The sequence below is a fragment of the Polistes fuscatus genome, unplaced genomic scaffold (genome assembly GCF_010416935.1).
Source record: "Polistes fuscatus isolate 324 unplaced genomic scaffold, CU_Pfus_HIC Scaffold12, whole genome shotgun sequence".
NCBI lineage: Eukaryota > Metazoa > Arthropoda > Insecta > Hymenoptera > Vespidae > Polistes > Polistes fuscatus.
The window spans coordinates 841,392-863,782 of record NW_025113020.1 but is presented as its reverse complement, the minus strand read 5'-3'; the positions used below and the strand labels follow the sequence as shown (position 1 = coordinate 863,782).

The 22,391-nt window shown below is 25.6% G+C and overlaps 2 long non-coding RNA genes across 2 annotated transcripts; one reads left to right on the top strand and one right to left on the bottom strand.

Moving 5' to 3' along the window:
• The first annotated feature begins 9,130 nt into the window (after window positions 1–9,130).
• LOC122526756 lies at window positions 9,131–9,947 on the top strand. The gene is made up of 2 exons (XR_006306208.1): window positions 9,131–9,218; window positions 9,611–9,947. It is a non-coding gene; the product is annotated as an uncharacterized LOC122526756 (long non-coding RNA).
• On the bottom strand, window positions 9,165–9,694 carry LOC122526754. The gene is made up of 2 exons (XR_006306206.1): window positions 9,647–9,694; window positions 9,165–9,480 (listed from the first exon to the last, which is right to left on the bottom strand). It is a non-coding gene; the product is annotated as an uncharacterized LOC122526754 (long non-coding RNA).
• Window positions 9,948–22,391: the final 12,444 nt, after the last annotated feature.

Genomic DNA, 22,391 nt, shown 5'->3' with positions numbered 1-22,391 from the left:
TACAAAATCATAGCTTTTTTATCAAAAGCTCAATAGATCTTCGCTTATTTTACATTATTTAATTATATAAATATATTGCAAAATTGGGGGTATGGAAACAATTTTTCGCCAATTTTTTAATGGAAGAAAAGTCTTTATATACAAAAATACCTATCGAGTTAAAAAAAAAAAGTAAAAAAAAACATTTCAAAATAACCTTCGTACCATGAATATTTTGTTTTAACATTGACGGACCTGTTAATTTTGCCATTACCTATGCTTTCATACATTTTGAGTTACAATAATAGTTTTATACACAATTAATAACAATTTAATGCAAAATATAATATCTTTTCTTTTATGTCATCGAAGCAACATCTCGCACGTGACTAAACGTTTTTTTTATCCTGCTCAGCATAAAAATCAGAAAGATATCTTAAAGTTAACATTATAGCGATATCTTTTAGAACTCGGTCAAAAGATAACATTTAGATAACTTTTTTCTGAAGTCAGATTATTGAGATCCAAACGCTATCAATAAGATACCTTACTGTGAAAGATGCTCTGTGGTATTGATGTAGCTAAGCAACGCTTTTTATTGGACCAAACTTCTGAGATATTCAAGAAAGAACGCCCGTTGCACGCGTGAGCTTCGGCGGAGTATACTCCCACCCCGTATGCTAAGTGTTTATAAGTTTAATATTATTCTTTAAAGTTTAAACCTACTTATTTTCATTTAATAGTAAAAATATTTCGAACTTTTAAATATATTCATTAAGTAAGTACAAAAATTGTTTTATATAATTGTAAAATGAAATCTACAAATATTTGGTAAGAATACCTTTCAATCAGTATTTAATATTTCATTTTATATATTTTGTGTAAAAAAGTAGCTCTCTAACTTTTTTATATTTTATTTAATCCTTTTAAACTTTATAGCTAGCTTATGTATTTATAAAGTATATTATAAAACTTTTATTTTATTTTTATAGAAATTATAATACAACGATAGAATGAGACAATAAAGCTTCTATTGAAGCGGTTATAAAATCATGGTTCCAACATGCTGGTGATCGCATCAAGTCAAAGTCAAGAAATTAAAATTTATTTATGCCTTTCATAAATTAACAAAATATTTTTATTTTTATTATTATTGCACCTAATTATAGTAATTATTATTTTAATATCAGTTATTCTATTAATGTATCAACTATAAGAAAAATAAAATTATTAAAATAGGAAATATTTTACTTAATTCAATAAAAAAAAATGTCTTGAATAACCTCCTAATTCCATCTTATTATTGTTAACTTTTGGATATCAGTATTTAGAATTCTTACCGACGTCAAAAACGGCGCATAAGAGATCTTTACATTAACTTAATTATCTTTCAGGTCAGTTTTTTCAGATGTCAAATAAAATAAATGTTATCTTTTAGAGCTCTAAAATAACTTTCTACTCAGAGGGTTATAATGTATACTTTTTAAAATCTAATTATCAGAGGTTTTTAACTTTATGGATAGCTACTTAGTTCCAGGATAAATACACCCGATGTTGTTTTACATAAACTTTTTTTACACGACTTTAATTTAACACGCATATTTACTGTTTACTTTGAAAATGGTGTAAGAAGTCCATTTTAAAAAAAAGTAAGATGACGTAATTCATATTTAATTTAGCGTAAGCTTTTTGTTTATAACTAGATGGTATTTAATTTCTTTAAAAATGCTAATGCTTTGTTCAATTTAAAATTGACCTGTAAAAAAAAATTACGTAGAAAGAAATTTATATATGTAAATTACATATTGAGATAAATTAGTAAAAACCTGCCCAGACTTGGCATAATTAACCTATATTTTAATTGACAAATATGTAAACCTTTAATTTTCTTAAGAAACTGAAAATGGACTTTCAAAATAATCGATCCATATATAAGTTATCCGAAGGAATGTTAATGATAATAACAAAAAATTTCTATGCTCTTCATAATCAAATATCAATACTAACACTATAAAAATATATGTAAAATAAAAAAATCTCCGTAATTAAGTTAATCGTAATTAAATGTAAAAACTTTCTATTTGGTTAAATTAAAAAATTATTCGCAGAAAATTTATTTAAGCAAAAGTTGTCTCGTTATATTTGCAAACTAGAAAATAATTAAGACGTAGTTTTATCGGGTTAGGATAGAAAACGGAGTATCGATTCGTGTCTGTTAATACTAGGATACGCTTAGAGAATTAAAATTTTTAACGGTTAATCATGTTATCAACTTAAGTGCAAGTTTAATCGCGTAAAGAAAAAATTAGCTCAGCAAATGTATCTAAAATAATTTTTTACTTTTGTTTTTTTTTTCAAAGTTTGCATTAGGCTGTTATCTGAGAAGAAGTTAAACTTCTCGTAGAAATTAAACTTTCATTTTTAATAATATTAAAAGAAATAAATGTTTTTTACTTTTTTGTATTTGTAAGATTTATTATAACATATCTTATATATATAAATATAAGATATAATATATATATTGCAATATAGAAAATATGCTGTTTCAATTGTTTTGTTACGTCGCATAAGCTTTTTTTTTATAAGTGGTATAAGTTTAATTGAAGAGTATAATAGTTTCAGTTAGGCATGCACAACTTCTTTTCATATTGTTAATAACAAAGTAGACACACTAAATCATTACGAATTCATCAAAAAAAGTTTCACTTTAAAATCTAAATGCAACAAATTTTTATTTTTTAATTTTTTTTCCCACCGAAGTAATATAAGTTATAGAACCTTATTTTTCATACCTCGTTTTTTATTATCGAATAATAAAATTAAATATGCTTGTATTTTATAAATATTATTCAAATTCATAAAAACATTTAGCAATATTTTTAATTTAATTCAAACTAAAACTCTGAAGTATCTCAAAATCGGAATAATGGTTTTATACCATTGAAAAAAAAAAAACAATTCATACCCAAAACTTTTTATGTTTATTTATCTTACATTTTTAAAGATATTTTTATTTGCAGATGTGTATCGATTGAGAATCCTCTTTGTTAAACAGGTTATGATAGTTCTGACGATATTATATACTATATAGAGGAGAGGAAAAGTTGCTACATAGACGACAAAATTGAAAATGAAAAAAAGCTTTTGCTGGTTCTCGATCAAAGTGATGAAGACCCGAGCTCGTATTCGATCAAATTTGAGAACATTTAATCGAGAAAAGTGAACCGAATTTCAAGTTGAAAAAGTTATAGAGAAGATAAAAGAAAGCATTTTAATCGAATTTAGAATTAATTTCAAGATCGTTCATTGGAAAGAATTTCATTCATGTTTACCTAATAATTTTACTTTTCTAAACAAAAAGGAATCCTTTTTTATACGTAAATAATTTTAAAATCATTAAATTAAAAGAATTTTTCTAAAATTTGAATAACCCCGTATAATACGACATTTCTATAGAACCGATTCGTTTTAGTAGAGTTCGAAAATCGGGGAGAACTCTCATAAACAGGGCACCCTAAACATGGTTTCACTCTAACATGGTTTGAGAATAGACGAATTCCCAAACAATAATACTTATTTTATGTATATGTATTGCATTTACCTAACCAACTAGCTATACAAATGTACACTACTCGCATTAGAAAAGATTTAAAATGAAATATCCGACTGACTTGTGTACATAAATACTGGAAAACAGAAAACGAATAAAATAAAAAAAAAATATATTGTATTCCCATATGTTTTATATGTATATAATATTACGTAGAATGAAAAAGACCGTTCCTCGGAAATGCATTTGTTTGTTTAGGTACGCGATACCGCTTGAAAAAGCGGTCGTCTGATATTTTATCGAAAGTAAAGAAATAATCTTGATGTTTAAAGATGATTTGTCGGTACAATCGGAAACAAAAGTTAATGACATTTTCATCAAATCCATATCTCTTAATATCTGTACCGTGAATTTAAGGATGATACAGTACAGTCACAAACAAAAGTTATTTTACAATTTTCACTTAAATGGAGATTTTTATGTTAATATTATTAAAATGATCACTAAATTTCATTCTTTTAGAAACTTTATATCAAAATTTGAATTATAAAAAAAAAATAGTTGGTTTAAATCATCTATTTCAACAGATATTAAGAGATGTGGATTTGATGAAAATGTCATTAACTTTTGTTTCCGATTGTACCGATAAATCATCCTTAATATTCGAAAATGGTCAAAAAGTTTCGAGAAAGTTAGAAGAAAAATATAAAAGAGAAGAAATCCGTAATCGTTCAGTTCAATTTGAATGAACGCTAGCTAATAGTGTCTAACATTATACTCCGTGTAATCTAAATAAAACCATCTTTCATTTATTATTCACTACTACTTCTACTATATGTATAGATTTATAAATAATATCTATATTATGCATATGAATTTATTACAAAATAATATTTATATTTTTTTTTTTATTAGAATATTGTTATCTGTTTGCATTTTTATTGTTTTATTAATTTACCACTTAAAAATGCATTTTTACGCAAACATTTTATTTATACTAATCTTATTTATAATTTATTATAACTGTTTTTTATACTTAATCTTGTTTTGTTACAACTTCCAACAAATAATTACGGAATTCTCTTATAATTAATGTAATTTAAAGATAGAAGTACAGTTGTTGAGTTTGTTGAAATAAATAAAACACATATATTTATTATAAGAGATATCTTAAATTTAGGGAAATCAGTTTTTTTTATAAAGTTGTATTTATGCAAATATACCCAATAGAGAAATTAACGGGGATAAGACAAGAGATAACCATGATCTTGATTAAAAAGACGTCGGATAAACGCAAACTTGTTAATCAAGTTCTATTATATATGTATGTATAAGCATAAACATTTTTCTCCTTAGATTTGTGCTATAGTAGTGAAAAATACTTAATCGTTCATCAACTTACTAATTAGCTTACAAAAATTGCTTTAATAAAGATGTTTCTTTTAATTATAAGAATAAAATAAAATTGTTATTCAATTTTAGAAAACCAACTGCCTTTTTGTATTACTTATTCGTATTATTATATAACATAGTACTTTTTAGTAATCATATAAAGGTTTTATCCGAGGTTTTCTTGTAATATATGTTAAAATTTCTTCATGTTATCATTGCGTGTTTTTATCTTACATAGCTAACTAATTATATTAATGCTCGTACTTGACATACATCCATTTATTTTTTATGCGATGAAAAGGACTTTGTTTCGGAATTATCAAGAAATTTTCAAGAGAATGGTTACGTAAAATACGCCTGGATCTCGTGCTTTTGCAGTTATCCTTACACACCCAAAGAATATCACGAAATTGCAATTCTATTCTCAAAAGTATTTATAATGTCTTCGTTAGAGATATTCCATTCCTTATTGAGAATATTTTCCGATAATGTTTGAAATACTCAAAATCAAATAAATATTATAAAGAAAGAAAAACCAAATGACTAAATCCTTTTGCTAATAAAAACAATTTTTGATAAAGTTATTAAATAACGAAACAATTGAATCAACAGGGACACTAGCGAAAATGAAGTTTATTTCTATTTAAAATTTATAATCCGAGTTTTACCAATAATTAAAATTATTTAGAAAATATCCTACACATTTACTCAAACAATTGGAAATATTTTATTACTACTTGTAAGTGATATGAAATTTATACCGCGTATTACAACAACACGTTCTATTCGAACGGAAAACGAAATTTACTTTATAAAAATGATATATTATCGTGAAATGGCAAAAAAGCTATTTATTAGAAATACAGAAAATAACGTAGGAGAAAAAGTTACGTGGATGGTCAGTTAATGCAATACGAGCTTGAAAATCAAAAGTTACGTACTACCAAGGTTTTTTATACGTAGCTTTTGTTGAGGATGCCATATACACCCAACTTGCTTTTAATTTTTGTGAAAGTATTGTTAGTTGTGAAATTAAACATATATGACAATGAACGTTTCCTGCGTTAAAAAATGGAGAAAATCGTTAATACAAGATAGATTCGAGTATATAGCGGCACAGTTTTATTTGATCATTTTTTATTTTTATATACGAACTCTGCTCGGAAAGAAAATAAGAATTATATAATATCACACTTCTTCGTATTAATAGGGATAAATAACCGATCAAGGTTACGAAAGTTGGAATCTCGTTGTCAGATATGTAAAAAAAAAAAAAAATTTAGTTGTTACTGTTACATTACGCTGAACCGAGAAGCCCACCACCGCATAGAAAACTATTTGTATGGTAATTCTATGGAGATAAAAAATTCTAAAGGTGTTGGATAATATAAAATAAATATATAATATTTTTTCGATTTCAGGTTAGAGGCGATAGAAATAATTCTAAGATATTCGGTCTTCTCAAAAGGAAGGGTCTGGTGCTTGTCCCCCTTTTTGTTTACACTTGCAAGTTTGGACGGGAAAATTCCGGGAACCGTGGAAGATACTCTCTCGCTAAGACGTTACAGGCGGTAAAAGAAAGACCTATCGATGACCAATAGGGAATCTGTGATTTAATAAGAAACGCCCTGTAGGATAAAGAGAGTCCTTTCCCTCCCACTATATACGGGATATAAAAAGACGGACAATAGACCAGAGAGAAAGATTATAATGTCATATTATATTAAAAAGATTCGGATTCCCATTTCAAAAGTAAAAGATAAAAGACTTTTCTTGCTTTAAGTATAACGCAAGGAGTTTGTATTTATTGTTCTGTTTTCTTGTGTTTTGTTAAAATATATGATCCATATTTTGTACTACTTCGTCTCAACTGTTATTCATCCCGACCTTTAATCGAACAGTTACCTTCACCGAATTAATATGAATGTTTTTCAAAAAGATAATTTTTTCCCGTGCCTTGTAAGATTTCGTTTTTATGAATCCTTAACTATGATAAAGCATCAAACCATTCATCTCATATGTAAGAGAATTACTGGCCAAAAATCCATCGCAGTTATATCGCATTTACACTGCAATCCAGATTTGGCACTTTATGACCGTTTTTCGTTTTACCTGGAATTCTCACCTATTCGCATTTGCAAGCGACGTATTGATTATGATTTTAATTCTATCGATAAACGAATTTTTCGTAAGATCAAATTTTTGGCAAGATTAAATTTTTAAACGTTTTTAGTTAAACTTTTGAACTTTAAAGAATGTAAATAAAGAGATTAATAAAATGATTAATCTTAAGCTTTGAATTAAAATTCTGCCATAATTATTATTTTTTTTTATTGACTTTACGACAATTATAATTACAATTAAAATATATTGTTTCATTATTGTAGAATTTTATTTCGCTTTATTTTATTATTTATTCTATTCATGGATGCTGACATATATGTGTACGTTTATATTACTTCTTAAATTACCGTTCAAGTGACATATTTTTTTTTTAATTTTTTTTAATAAATTGAATTTCTGCCAACTGAAAATGTATAATGCGTAATTATACTATATATAACTCCAAAAAAATTGAATTATAAATGAATATAGAAGCAAAAAATTTGTCGATGTTCATTCAGAACAGTGGTGGTCAACTATCAACTGAGCCTTATTTATGGAAATAGTTGTGTAGCTATAAAGAAAAAGAACTAATAAACAATATAATTGTTTCCAATAATTTGAAAAATGATGCGATTAGAAAATTAATTTTTGTGACGACAATATAAAGCGTATTATACTTATATGACATAACATATTTCATATAAATAAATTGTATAATCGTAAAAAAAATAGTTTCTTAGGAAATATTTTTTCTTCTTTTTTCTTTGATAGAAACATGACACTAAATTTTCTAATACGCGAAAATCTAAAATTTTCTGTATTTACACGCAAAATATAATTACATTTCGGAATATAATTGACTTTTACCTTTATATGTATAACAAAAAAAAATTAAAAAATCCAGTTTCAATTAACTTTAAATTCGTGGGAGTTTAATGATAAAAATGTAACGAATATCTAATATGCAAAAGGAAAAAAGAGAAAATGAAAAGAGAAAGAAAAAATTATGTATAAGCGAGAAAGATAAAAAAAAGAAAAAGCAGAAACGATATTAATACAGATATAAAGAAAAAAAAGGACGAAAAATAAGAAAGAAAATTGAAAGAGAGTAAAGTACGCTCCTGTTTTCCGTAATAATTCCTGTACACGTGGGAAGCTAGAATTTCTTTTAACAGTAGTCTCAGAAAATACAGAGGATGCTTTTTCTTCTATAGTTCTTTTTTCACCACTCTTTCGTTTACCCGTCGTCTCGCTTTTTCTTATTTGAAGAAAAGGACTTGCAACCGTTGCAATAGACCTTGTTGTGTACTGAAGTGAAATTTAAAGGAAAAGAACAAAGCGAATCTCAAACAGAATTCAGGATCGTGATTTTCACTAAACTTTAACTCGTTTCACTCACTTTCTTTTTCCCTATTATTATTTTCTACTAATTCTCGGTCTTTAATTAAAAACAGTTAAGCACGTAATAACTTAATCGATAGAATCTCACCTTTCCAGGAATACAAATCCGTCCAGGATAATCAATTAACTTCTAAAACCCGTATATTTTTTTTCGTAATTATAAAGAAACATACGCAACCTGAATTCAACAAATGTGAGCCTTTAAATAGAGATTGCACATTAATTAAATATTTTCAAGAATATTAAATTCACGTCTATATCTTCAGTTAAAATTGATTATTGCCACAGAAAAATCTTATCGATTACCTATTAAAGATTATAGAACAAAACTGGTAAGAATTTAAAAATGATAAGAAATTTAAATAATTGTGAAAAATTAATACTTGTTATGAAAAAGATTATAAAAAAATCATAGTTACAATATATGTTTTTTCACAAAATGATTTTTCTCGAAATTAATATCCACAAGAAGGTTACTAAATTTGTTCGGCGATATTTACGTTGTTAGAATAATTTATATTGCGCGCGGAATAGGATAGGCGGCGTATGCGTTAATTAAGTTGCGAGGGCGCGCAAGGGCTGTCGAGATGCGTGCGGACACGCCTTACCATGCAAGAGGCAGGGGAGAGCGTCTTGAGGTGTGCGGGGGGAATAGGATGCGTGGGGCCGTGTGCACGCACGAGTCTCATTCTGGTGTTCACTCTGGTTTGAGCTACCAACAGTGTTTTTTCTCATCTTGAGCTTCTCATTATCTTGGCCTTTTGTTCTAGGCAACGTGAATAGAGCGTGTGTGAGTGAGTGAGGAGTGTGTGGAGTTTTTGGTTTTTGTTCCCAACAGGCTCTCCACGTGGGCTTCTAGTCGGGCAGTTGTACGGATTTCTACAACCCGTCTCCGGGCTCCCCACGTGGGCGTTTAGCTGGCCAGGTGTAGCGAATTGCCTGCAACCTGCCGTCCGGCTCCTCACGTGGGCTTCTAGTCGGAGCGTTGTACCGTTTTATCCACAACTTGTCTCCAGGCTCCCCACGTGGGCTTGTGGCGAATTATCTGCAACCTGTCTCCAGGCTCCCCACGTGGGCGTCTAGCTGGCCAGGTGTAGCGAATTGTCTGCAACCTGCCGTCCGGCTCCTCACGTGGGTTTCTAGTCGGAGCGTTGTACCGTTTTATCCACAACTTGTCTCCAGGCTCCCCACTTGGGCTTGTGGCGAATTATCTGCAACCTGTCGCCAGGCTACCAACGCGAGATAAGGTTCTGGCCAGACAGGCCATCGTTAGGTGCGATAAGAAACCGCGTGCGTTCGATTGTCGTCTTGCGTCGGAAGCGAACGGTAAGAGAGCTCTCTAGCGTGCGACCAAAAGGTACCTCGCGTCGTTTATTCTATTAATATATTTTCTTTCAGCGTTTTGTTTGTAATTGTATGCTTCATCAGTTTATTGAATAAATTGTTCTCTTGCCCCGGCTTTTCTCTCAATTCCGTGAGAGTTTTTATGCCGAGGCAAGTAGCTTTGTGCCGTGTAAAAGTGTTTTGCTCATTTATCTATCCTGTCCTATCTCACTCATTCAAGCGTTAAACTGTTTAATAGAACTCATCGGGAGGGATTCGACCATTTTCTGGTCACATATAATTACTAGAAACAAAATTAATAAACATTAAACTCAACCAGAAAAACTTTCATTAACATTGCGATACTGTTGTATTAGTTTATTTGAAGTACAATGAACCGTCAAATTCTAAGTTTTCAATAAATATTCTATATAGTTATTTTCAAAGAGATTTTTTTATTGGATCTTAACGAAAAAGAAAAGCAAAAAGAAAAGAAAAGAGCTTTGCCTATTAATGCAACCTTATATAAAAATTTTCCTAACGAAAGAAAAAGGTATACAAAAAGAAAAAAAATAACCTTTAAAAAACTTGCTATGTACGCCACTGCTTTTCTACGAGTAGTTGTCCCCCTTAATTTGATTTTGGCTAGTACTTCCGTTAGCAATATGAACTTTCATTTTCCTTCCCCCGCCCCCTTCTTCATCTAACTCATCAAAAACTTAGGAATTACAAGAAACAAAAGAAACAATCGAGTTTATCGAGAATAAGGAAGTAACCTTCTACTTGAAAATAAATATTAGATTTTAATATATTTTTACATATATTTTAGTTTCTCTATTATACTATTAAACAGACGTCCTATTTATTAATTAGGACAATGAACTAAATAATAAAAATTCTAATGAATTTATATTATAAAATCAAGTTTTTCGACCTAGTATGACTCATACATTTATCGTGTTTTTCGATTTTACAAAATACCAAAAAAAGACAAAGAAAATGTAAATAAAGAGATATATAAAATAAACAAATTTTACATTTATTTACATATGTATATTTTCGAAATTTCATGAAAATAGAGGGACAGGATTGATAACTCATGAGATCTAACGATGAAATTAGTAAAACTTGCAAATTTATTATTTCCCGATAACTTAAGGTAGTAGGCCGGTGTAATGGGTTTAAAAAATTGATTTTAATTTTTACATTTGTCACAAGAAAAACATCCTAAAATATTATCTCAAAGTTTCAGACAAAAAATTAAAATATTTTTTAAAGTTATAGCCAAAAGAAAAGAACGCGCCGTAGTGTGTATGAAAGTGTTTGAAAAACTTTGAACGCGTTCTTCTCGAAACCACGTTTTCGGAATTTCGGGAAATCACTGATTTTTAAAACTGTTCAACTGATTTGGCTAAAAATTGAACCAGTTATTTTCGACACAGATAGCTAAATGCATAACCTTTAAAACATTAAATTTTTTAATAATAAATCAATTTTTTTAAACAATTTATCAAAAGAAAAATTCGATCTTTAAAACCTTTTTTTTACAAGTCCGCTATTTTTTTTTTAATCTGCATATTATAAGTTAATTCATTAGACCGAAGCCTTAAAACAATAATTTGTTTTATTATTTTAATTCACATGACTACGGAAGGCTATGGTGCTTCCCCGAAAAAACTTACCTTTTTTTCGAGGACTCAACTTAGACAAAATTATTAGCAAATTAATATAAAATTAATTAAAAAAAGTTTTTTGTACACTTCATGATACCAATAAAAACGAGAATTTCAAAACAATGGGATTTTATTTTCATATTTACAAAATTCATGGAAAGTTCAGTTTTAATCAAATTTAAATTTACTGTTGAATTTCAAAACAATTCTTAATTTTTGATTATTTATATTTAAGAATTTTTTTAATTATTTGAATTATTTATTTTTAAGTTTAAAATATATCATAATTTATTATTTTAAAATTTTTATTATTATTATTATTATTATTATTATTATTATTATTATTAAAGAATGAATTAATTAATTTTTAATTTAAATTAATTTTTGATTAAAGTTAAATATTAATTTTGTCTATTTTAATTAATAATTTGATTTTTATTAATTTTATTTTGATTTTAAAAATAATATTTTTAAATTTATGTTGGCTTTAGAATATTTAATTAATCATAAAAATTGAATTTTGAAATTTTAGCGGTTTTTAAAAGTTGAGATATTAAATTTTAAAAATTTATTTAAATTTTTGATAATTTTACACGCGGCAAATTAGATTAATTTATTGAACTTATATATATATATAATAATATAATACTTAATAATAATCTAATAATTCAAAACTATACATTAACCAATCCGATTAATATATATTAATTATATATTTAATATAGTAAGTTATATAAATTTCCCCCAAAAAAATTATATTATATTAAGAACACACACATATTTAATATAGAATTAAATTACTATTTTAAATTATATAAATCTGTTACCAATATTATAATATAATTATAAATTAATAGTTACTGATATGTTCAATAAATATTTATATAATTACCTATTATTATATGTATATATATATTCTATGTATATAAACATATAATATATTTATTTAGGTTAAAAAATTATAAATGATAACCTAATAATATATTATTTAAATTAAAATTTAAATTTATGTATAAATGTACTTATATTTATGTGGGATTGGGAAAAATTCGTAAGTAAAAGAGCGAATAAATATAAAGGCAAGAAACGTTACGATATGAATGTTCGAGAACGATCATTATTAAATATATATGTTAAAATTTCGAGAATAAGTAAAATTGTTATCTGGTAGGTAGAGCTATAAGAAATGTTGTCCTTTGTTGTTATGGTATGAAGAAATGAGAGGGTATGAGTACACGCGTGTGTTTAGCGTGGATATGAGAGGATACGAGAAGCGGCGATATAAAAGAAAGGAATAAAGAGGGGAGAGCGCGATAAGTAAAGATATAAGGGAGTCGAAGAGAATTTAGAGAGATCGAGAGTGAAAAAGTAGGGTTACGAAAAATATCCTACATTTATATGTATGTATGTATGTATGTATGTATGTACGTATATATGTATAAATTATTATATGAATTTTTTAAAGAAATTATTTTCACTAAATAAGAAAGGTATATCTAATTTCTTTATAAAAATTCTTTTCACTTAATTATTATAAAATAAATTTAATTTTAGTTATATTTATCTTTTTAAAAAAAAATTATATAAATTTAATTTAAATATTTAAAATTTTTTAATATTTAAAATTAATAAAGAAATTACAGTTTTTTTAGTTTATATTTTAATAATTGAAAAATTTAAATGCTAGCAATAACGATTAAACTAATAATTAAAATTAATTATTAAAAATGTTCATATTATAAATTATTATAATTTGTTAAATTAAATATTTAATTAAATGGTGAAATATTAATATTATTTATTTAATAATTTTAATATTTTTTGTTAAGTTAATTTATACAATAAACTAGAATTAGATACTCTATTATAGTAATTAATTAAAATAAAATACTTAAATATTTAAATATTTAAATATAAATATTAAATGTTAAATCATTCCATTTATAAGATTTAGCGGTATTTTATAAAATTAAAGGAATCTGTAAGTTAATTGATGATCCACGATAAGAAAAACTATTTACATGATAAAAAATTATTTATTTATATATTGCTGTTTTAAAAATTTTATTAAGTATAATTTTTTTTAAATTTTAGTAAAATTCAAGTCAAAATATAGTTTTATCAGAAATTCATGGATTACATTTTTTTATTAATACTGGATAATTTAATTTAAATTGAATTAGATATTGGATTTTATAGCAAACTTAATTAATTAATTGATTTGAATATAATATAATAAAAATATATATAATATATTATATATTTATATAATTTATTATATTATTTTATATATTAATTTATTATATATATTATATATAAAAAAATATAATAATATATATAAAACTCCGCCTGCATGATCGATGGAGCATCGAAATCAGCGATCATGTTGCCGGTCCTAAGCCCGGGAAAAGGAGGAAGGTTGTTGGGTCAGGCTAGCTCCCTACCCAACGTAAAAAAGGAAATCTGCTCAAAGTGACAAAATTTTGCCTCGGAACAGGACGGATTTAACGATGACGACCCATGCAAGTAAGAGGACTAAGAGATGGAAAAAAAAACATATATTGCGCTTGGCTACCTGGAACATAAAATCATTTAACAATAAAGACCAGGAAACCCTGAAGGAAATAAAGACAACAACATCGATATTTGCGCCTTACAAGAAACAAAAAAGAAAGGCAAAGGGCAAATACAATACGACGACTACCTGGTGATCTATAGTGGAGTCGAAAAACAAACCAGGGCAAAAGAAGGGGTAGCCATCGCAATATCGAAAAAATATCAGAATAACATAAGAGAATGCAATTATATATCTTCACGTATCTTGCTTATAAAAATGGAAGCGGAAAGCCAAAAATTAAATGTAGCATCAATCTATGCACCCGAGGATAATAAACCGAAAGAAGAAAGAGAAGCCTTCTACGACCAACTACAAAATTTAGTCGGATCATTACCAAGTAACCAACAAATGATAATCCTTGGAGATTTCAACGCTCGCATCGGAAATGAAATAATACCTGGAATAAAAAAAGGTTCAACGAAAACGTGTTAAATGACAATGGAGAACTAATGACACAGCTATGCACATTTAACGAGCTAAGGATTAATAATACATTTTACAATCATAAGGAACAATATAAATTTACATACAGCAACACCAGAGGCTTCAGGTCTACAATTGATTACATTGTTACTAACAGATACGTCCAACCAAACCAAATATTAGATGTTAGGACATTAAACTCCGCGAATGTAGGAAGCGATCATAGCCTGCTATTAGCAAAAATAAGAATGAAGTTTAAACCCCAAAGAATCTTGCACGAGCAACTCAAGAATTGAAAATAAACATCGAGTCACTATGGAACTTACCAACCAAACAACTATACGAGAACAGGTTGAAAGAAAAAATCGAAAAAAAACCCAATAAAAGAAGAAGATAACATAAACATAGCCTGGAAGAAACTAAGAACCAACATTTTAGAAGCTGCATATGAAGCCCTGGGAACACGAACTGTAAAAAACCGGGCTAGAATGATCAAACTCCTTGGTTCCGCCCAGAGATTAAGGAAATATGCAAAAAAAAGAAAATGGCATACCTTAACTATAGGACATTAAGAACGCCTGAGTCATACGAAATGTATAGACGAATCCGGAATCAAACAGGACATTAGTAAGGCAAACAAAGCAAAATTATTGGGAGATTTTTTCGAAAAGAATGGAGAGTGACTTCTATGGACTCCAAAAACAAATCTGGCGATTTATTAGAAATCAAAGAAAGGAGGTCAATGAAATGATAGAAACAAACCAGATCACAAAAGAAAATTGGATTAACTATCTAACAGAGCTCTATAAATCAGAAGAACCTCAAACGGAACTAAATACGCCAGAAATAATAACCAGAAGCGACATACAAATTGAGTCCAGTGATGTAGAAACAGCTATTCGAAAGACTAAAGAATAGGAAGAGCTCAGGGCAAGATGGCATCCAAAACGAGTTAATAAAATATGGTGGCCAACGTCTCACACAACAACTAACATTCCTAATCCAAAAAATACTATGCCAACACAAAATACCTGACGAATGGCGACTAGCACAACTATAGTTATGTTTAAAAAAGGAGACAAAAGCTGCCTACAAACTACAGGGGAATAAACTTTTAAACACTTCATTAAAACTAACAACAAAGATTATAACGAATAAAATTAACAGCTTAACGAATCTAGAAGACGAACAGCAGGGATTCAGATCAGGCAGATCGTGCACAGACGCGGTTTTCATCATAAGACAATAACAGAAAAATCAATTGAATACAACAGACCAGCATATATGTGTTTCATTGATTGGAAAAGGCATTCGACCGAGTGCAGTTAAAGGATGTTATACACCTCCTCTATAACCGGCAAATTCCGAACAATCTTATCAAGACCATAGAGGACATCTATAGAAACAATAAGATCCAAGCAAAGATAAATGGCGCCTTGACTGAACCGATTGATGCAGGTCGTGGTATCCGACAAGGGGATTCCCTAAGTCCCCTGCTTTTTAACATCATTATGGACGAAATAATAAGAAACGTAAGACTGCTAAAAGGATATAAAATGGGCAGTGAAGAAATAACCATCCTATGCTATGCTGATGACGCTGTATTAGTGGCCGAAAATGAGGATGATCTACAACGTTACTACACCGATTTAACTGCATAGCCAAATCATTCAACATGAAAATATCGGCCCAGAAAACAAAATGCATGACAACATCAAAGACACCGTTAAGATGCAAACTGGAAATTGAAGGGAAGGTTATTCAGCAGGAAATGAGATTTAAGTACCTAGGAATAGAAATCTCAGGATATGGTGATGTTGTAGCAGAGGTAAGAGAACAGACAATGAAGGCATCCAGAATAGCGGGTTGTTTGAATGACACAATATGGCGAAACAAAAACATTGACATAGAGACCAAAGCAAGAATTTACAAGGCAATGGTAAGACCTATTATGTCACATACCGCAGAAACTCGACCAGACACGGCGAAAACGAAACAGTTACTAGAGACAACCGAAATGAGAGTGCTTCGCAGAATAGCTGGAAAAACACTGCTGGATCGAGAGAGAAGCGAAGATATAAGAAGAACATGCAAAGTGGAAAATATCAACGAATGGATACTAAAAAGGAAAAAAGAATGGAACGAACACATCAAAGAATGGACAACGAAGAATTGTCAGAATTGCACGGGATAAGTCACCGGCAGGCCGCAGAAGCACGGGGCGCCCACGAAAACGATGGTGCGACAATTTAACAGTGCAATAGGCAGAAAAACGTCGTTCGGAACAGGCAATTTGCCTAAACTAAAGAAAGAAGAAGAAGAAGATAATATATAAAATATGTACAAATTGCACGTCACTTTCAATAAAATGAAATAAGTCGTAACATAGTTTAAATACTAAAAAGTTGGTTATAGATAAAATTTTGGTTTAAATAAATAATTTATATATAATAATAAGAATAATATACAAAAAGTTTTATTAGAATTTAAATTTATTAAATTGAATTTTAAATTAAATTATATTTTTTTTTAAATATATTTTTTTACTAATAATTTATTAATTAATATTATTTAAAAATTTTTTAGTTCGATAATTAATTAAATAAATAAGTTTTTTTACTTATAAATACAGTAATAAATTAAAATTTTATTATAAAATTCAAGAGTAATTTTAATTTTGTGTACCTTTTGTATCAGGGGGGGTTGATTAATAAATGTATTTAAATTTAAATTTATCTCGAATTTAAATGATTTAATTAAAAATTTCAAGTAATTGTTAAATATTATTAATTTTTAATTGGAAGTGAAATATTAAACGATTTTAAATATGTCTAGATTTTTTTTAGAATTGAATGAAATTCAGCTTTAAAATTTAAATCTTTATTAATATTAATTTTTTAAAATAAATTATTTTAAAGTAAATATATGTATTGGGGATAAATTTAATATTGGTTATAAGTTTAATTTATTATTTTGGTATTTAATAGTAATTAAAAAATATCTTCTTTTAAAAAAGTGTTTTAATTTAAATAAGATGAAAAACATTTTTAAATTTAAAAATTTAATTTTTATTTAATTTTTTTTTAAATTTAATAATTAATTATTTGTAGTAGTAATAACGATTATATTAGTAAATACTATATAGTTCGATTAATTTTATAATGTTATAAATTAATCTAAGGAATTGGCAAATTCATTTAATTTATATAAAATATATTTACCTGTTTATCAAAAACATGTCTGTTGAATTTGAATAATAAGTTAGAATTATTCTGCCCATCGAATAAATTTAAAGGGCTGCAGTATATTGACTGCACAAAGGTAGCAAAATAAATAGTTTTTATTGGAAACTTGAATGAAAGACTAATAAAATAGAATGTCTCAAATTAATTGAATTTGAATTTCAAATAAATATTATTTTATTATTATTATTTATTTACATAATTGGAATTTTGATTGGAGTAGCATTTTTAGAATTATTGGAACGAAAAATATAGATTATGTACAAGATCGAAAAGGAACAAATACAGTTTTTTTTTTTTTTTTTTAGGTATTTTTAAGCTTTTAGTGAAGCAATTAAATTATTTGTTTAAGAAAATATTAAATAAAAAAATTTTTTATTTTGTTGTTTATTTAGTAAAATGATTTTATTTATTGTAGTTATAATTTTAATTCTTGGATTACCAAAGAATGTTAATATTTATACTATAAATTCATTTACATTATATATAATAATGTGTTTAAGATTGGGTGTTTATATTATTCTGACGAGAATGATCATCTAATTTAAATTATTCAATAATAAGAGAGGTATACGTTGAATTTCTCAATCTTTGTCTTATGAAGTTTCAATTTTTAATTTTTTTTTATTATATTTAATCATGTTGAAAGTTTTCAATTGTTAGATTTTACAACATTTCAAAAATTTTTAAGTTTTTTATTGGTAAATTTTATAATAATAATTATTTATTTATTAGAATAGTGGCTGAATTAAATCTTATACATTTTGATTTTATTGAAGGGGAATCGGAGTTGGTTTCAGCTTTTAATGTTTAATATATGAGTAATTAGATTTAGATTTATTTTTGTAGCTGAAATATAATGATTTTAGTTACAGAGTATTTTCTGTTATTATATGTTTTGGTAATTAATAGTTTTTATTAAAAATGCTTTTTATGTTACGGTTTTTACAATTTTAATCATTTTAATTCGAGACTCATTGCCTCGTTTAAGATATGATATGTTAATTTATTTTTGTTAATATTACTTTTATCTTTTTCTAAAAACATTTTATTATTTATGTTAATTTTAAATGTTTATATATTTAAGATAATTTAATTTAATAATTTATATAATTATCATTTAAAATAAAATTATTTTGGCAGATCAGTGCGTTAAATTAGAATTTAATTATATATTTATTAAAATCTATAAATAATAAAAAAAAAATTTTTTAAATTTACTTCTATTATTATTTAAAAATTTTATTAATAATAATGTAATTGAGGTTGTTATGCGTATAAAAATTTAATGTAAAAAGAATTAAGTTAAAGTAATAGAAAATTTAAATATTTCTATAGTATATTTCAAAATTATAACTTTGTGGCTTATTAACAAATTTTTAAATTATTTTTTTTATAAAATTATAAATCAAAATTATTAATTATATTAACTGATTAAAAATAAAAAAAATGGAAAATTGCGTAAAATTGTGCCAATTCAATATAAGGAGTTTCAATTCTTGTCTACCTAATCAAGTTAATATAAAGAATGTAGACACTAGTATTCAAAAATATAGTTTATTAAATATTTTAAACTTTATTTTAAAAAAAATTTAGAATTTGATAAAAAAAGTTAGTTATATTAGAATTAAAATTGACATTAATAAAGCAATTACTCCTCCTAATTTATTAGGAATAGCTCGTAAAATTGCATAATCAAATAAAAAAATCAGGTTTAATATGAATAAGAGTAATTATAGGAATAGCTTAATAAAATTATTTGGGTCTTCTAGTCTATACAGATTTTGAGTGTTAAAAATAATTGAAATTATTAAAATAATAAATGTGATTGAATCTTTAATGAAAAAAATTTGAAATACAATTTAATTTAATTACTATTTATTGATTAAATTATATTAATTGATCCTAATTTTATGACGATATAGTAGATGAATAATAAACAAATAATTACGAGGGTATAAATAAATGTAATGCATAAATCGATTTAATATAGGTAATTTAACTGAAAAAACACCCCCCCCCCCGGCCCCAGATTATTTAACTAAATTTGCTCAAATTTAAGGAATTGCTATATTATTTGTAATAACAGTTGCTCCTCCAAAATGATATTTGACTTAGGATAAAACCTATCCTAAAAATGCTGTTATTCTTTTGTCAACTCTAAAGATATAGACAGATCAAAAATATTGATGCGCCATTTATATGGTAAAATTCGTATAATTCGTCCATTTATGTCTTGTATAATATATAATGTTATTGAATGCTTCATTAATAGATGGGTATATGTATAGCTAAAATACTCCTATAATTACCATTAACAAATTAACTATAAACCATAGTACTGATCCTGTTTCATCATCTATTATATAAAGGAGTTGGTAATTGAATAAAGATTTATAATTAATTTACATATATTGTCTATATCAATAAATTTATTCATTAATGCGTTTTTTTTTAATTATTAATTGATTTTCGGAGGACTTTTTAATATTAAACATTCTTGTAATTACAATTACTATCAATAATAGTAATAAAACTTAATATACTTGTGAATCAAAAGTGGGTGTGTGTGTGTGTATGTGTAATCTAATAGTTTATTAATTTAATAGATAACTCATATATTACTGTTGTTATTAAATGTAAATTTATATTGAATTAAAATATTATTTTATATCGATTTTAAATAGATATGTTATTGAAACTATAAATAAGAGAAGAAAATTGTTTCTAATTTAAATTTTAATCACATTTAAAATTAAACTAATAAATAGGAATAAGATTATTAAACCTCCAATGATAATTAAAAGATAAAATGCATAATTGATTGTGTTGAAGTGTTAGTTAAAATAAACATGAAAATATTGTGTATAAAATTAATATTATTATGATGATAATTGATATATTAACTGATAAAAAAAATAAATTATTCTTGAAATTATAATTATTCAAATTAATGGAGTGAAAATGATGTTTCATTCATTAAAAATGTTATAAAAATATAAAATTTTTTAAATAACTTATATAAAAAAATGTAGTTTAATTTAAAAATATAATTTTGGAGATTAAAGATATATACAATTTAAATATTTTTTTGAAGCTTTAAAATATTGTTTAATTTAATTTACAAAGTTTATGTTTTATTTTAAACTATGAAGCTTTAAAATAAATTAAAAATTTATTTTTATATTAATGTTTTATAGTTATTTTTAGAATATATATATAGAGATTATATTTTTATTTAATTGTTATTAAGATTAATTATTATTAAAATTATAAAATCATTTATTGATAATTTTGTTATCAATTGAATATATAGTGGTTACAAATTTAATAAATTTTATTGATGATAATATATTTTTGATTATTTTTTATAGGTAGATTGGTAATTGAGGAGTTCTTGGAATTACTTTAATGATATTATGATTCATTTTTATAGGAATGAGTTATTGAAATTTAATATTGAGTTGATATAAATTTTTAATAATAATAATTTTTAGAATAGGTTAATTTTTATTTAGTAATAATTTAATAAATTAATTTTTTTTTTTATTATTTATAATAAGATTTTATAAATTTTATTCAACGAATTTATTAATTGGTAGGATAAATTTATTATATATGGATTTATATTCTTATTATTCATTTAAAGTTCATGAATTGTTAGATGTTTAATAATAGTAAATTTAGGTAACTTTATAAATGTTTGATTTTTTAATAATAAAAATTTAATTTTTATGTTTTTTAACATTTAATATAATAATATTTTATTTAATATTTGAAATAGATTTTACCAATTTTAATTACGTTGGTGTTACACATTTGAACGATTGAAGCTATAATATGTATACAATAATTTCTTCTATACTTTTTTTTAATAGTTAATAATTAAATTTTATATAAATTGTAAAAGAGAGAGATTATAATAATTTTTATAAATTTAAAATAATTGATAAATAAAATACCAATTTTTTTTATTTCATATTTGATTGCCAAAGGCTCATGTTGAAGCTCATGTTGAAAGCTTAAAGTTTATGATTCAATAATTTTGCTGAATTTATTGAAATTAGAAAGATATGGTGTATTCGTTTTTCTTAAATTTTATCTATATATATATATTGATGCTGTAAAAATTAATTATATTTTAATTTCTTCAAGAATTATTGGTGGTTTATTAATCAGAATAATTTTTTAATTCAAATTGATTTAAAATATTGGTAGCTATTTATCAATTGTTCATAGGAATTTTAATAGGAGATTTATTACTTTAATAAAATTAGGATTTTTAGGTAGATTAATAATAATATTAGTTCATGGATTATATGTTCATCAGGATTATTTTAGGTAGGTAATTTAAATTATAAATGTGTGGGTAGACGATTAATATTTATACATAAAAGTCATTAACAATTCAATCCTTCATTAGAATTATTTTGATTTTTTTTACTTCATCTAATTTTAGCTCCTATTAGTTTAAATTTACTTAGAGAAATATTATTAATCCGATTAGTATTTGAAATTTAAACAGTTATGTAGTTATAATAATTTTTATGTTTTTCTTAAGCGTTTTAATTCTTTATATATTTTAGATTTATAGTCAACATGGTATTAAAAATAAATTATTAATAAATTAGAAGGTTATTAATTCAATAGATTAATTATTATTTACATTGAATGCCTTTAAATTT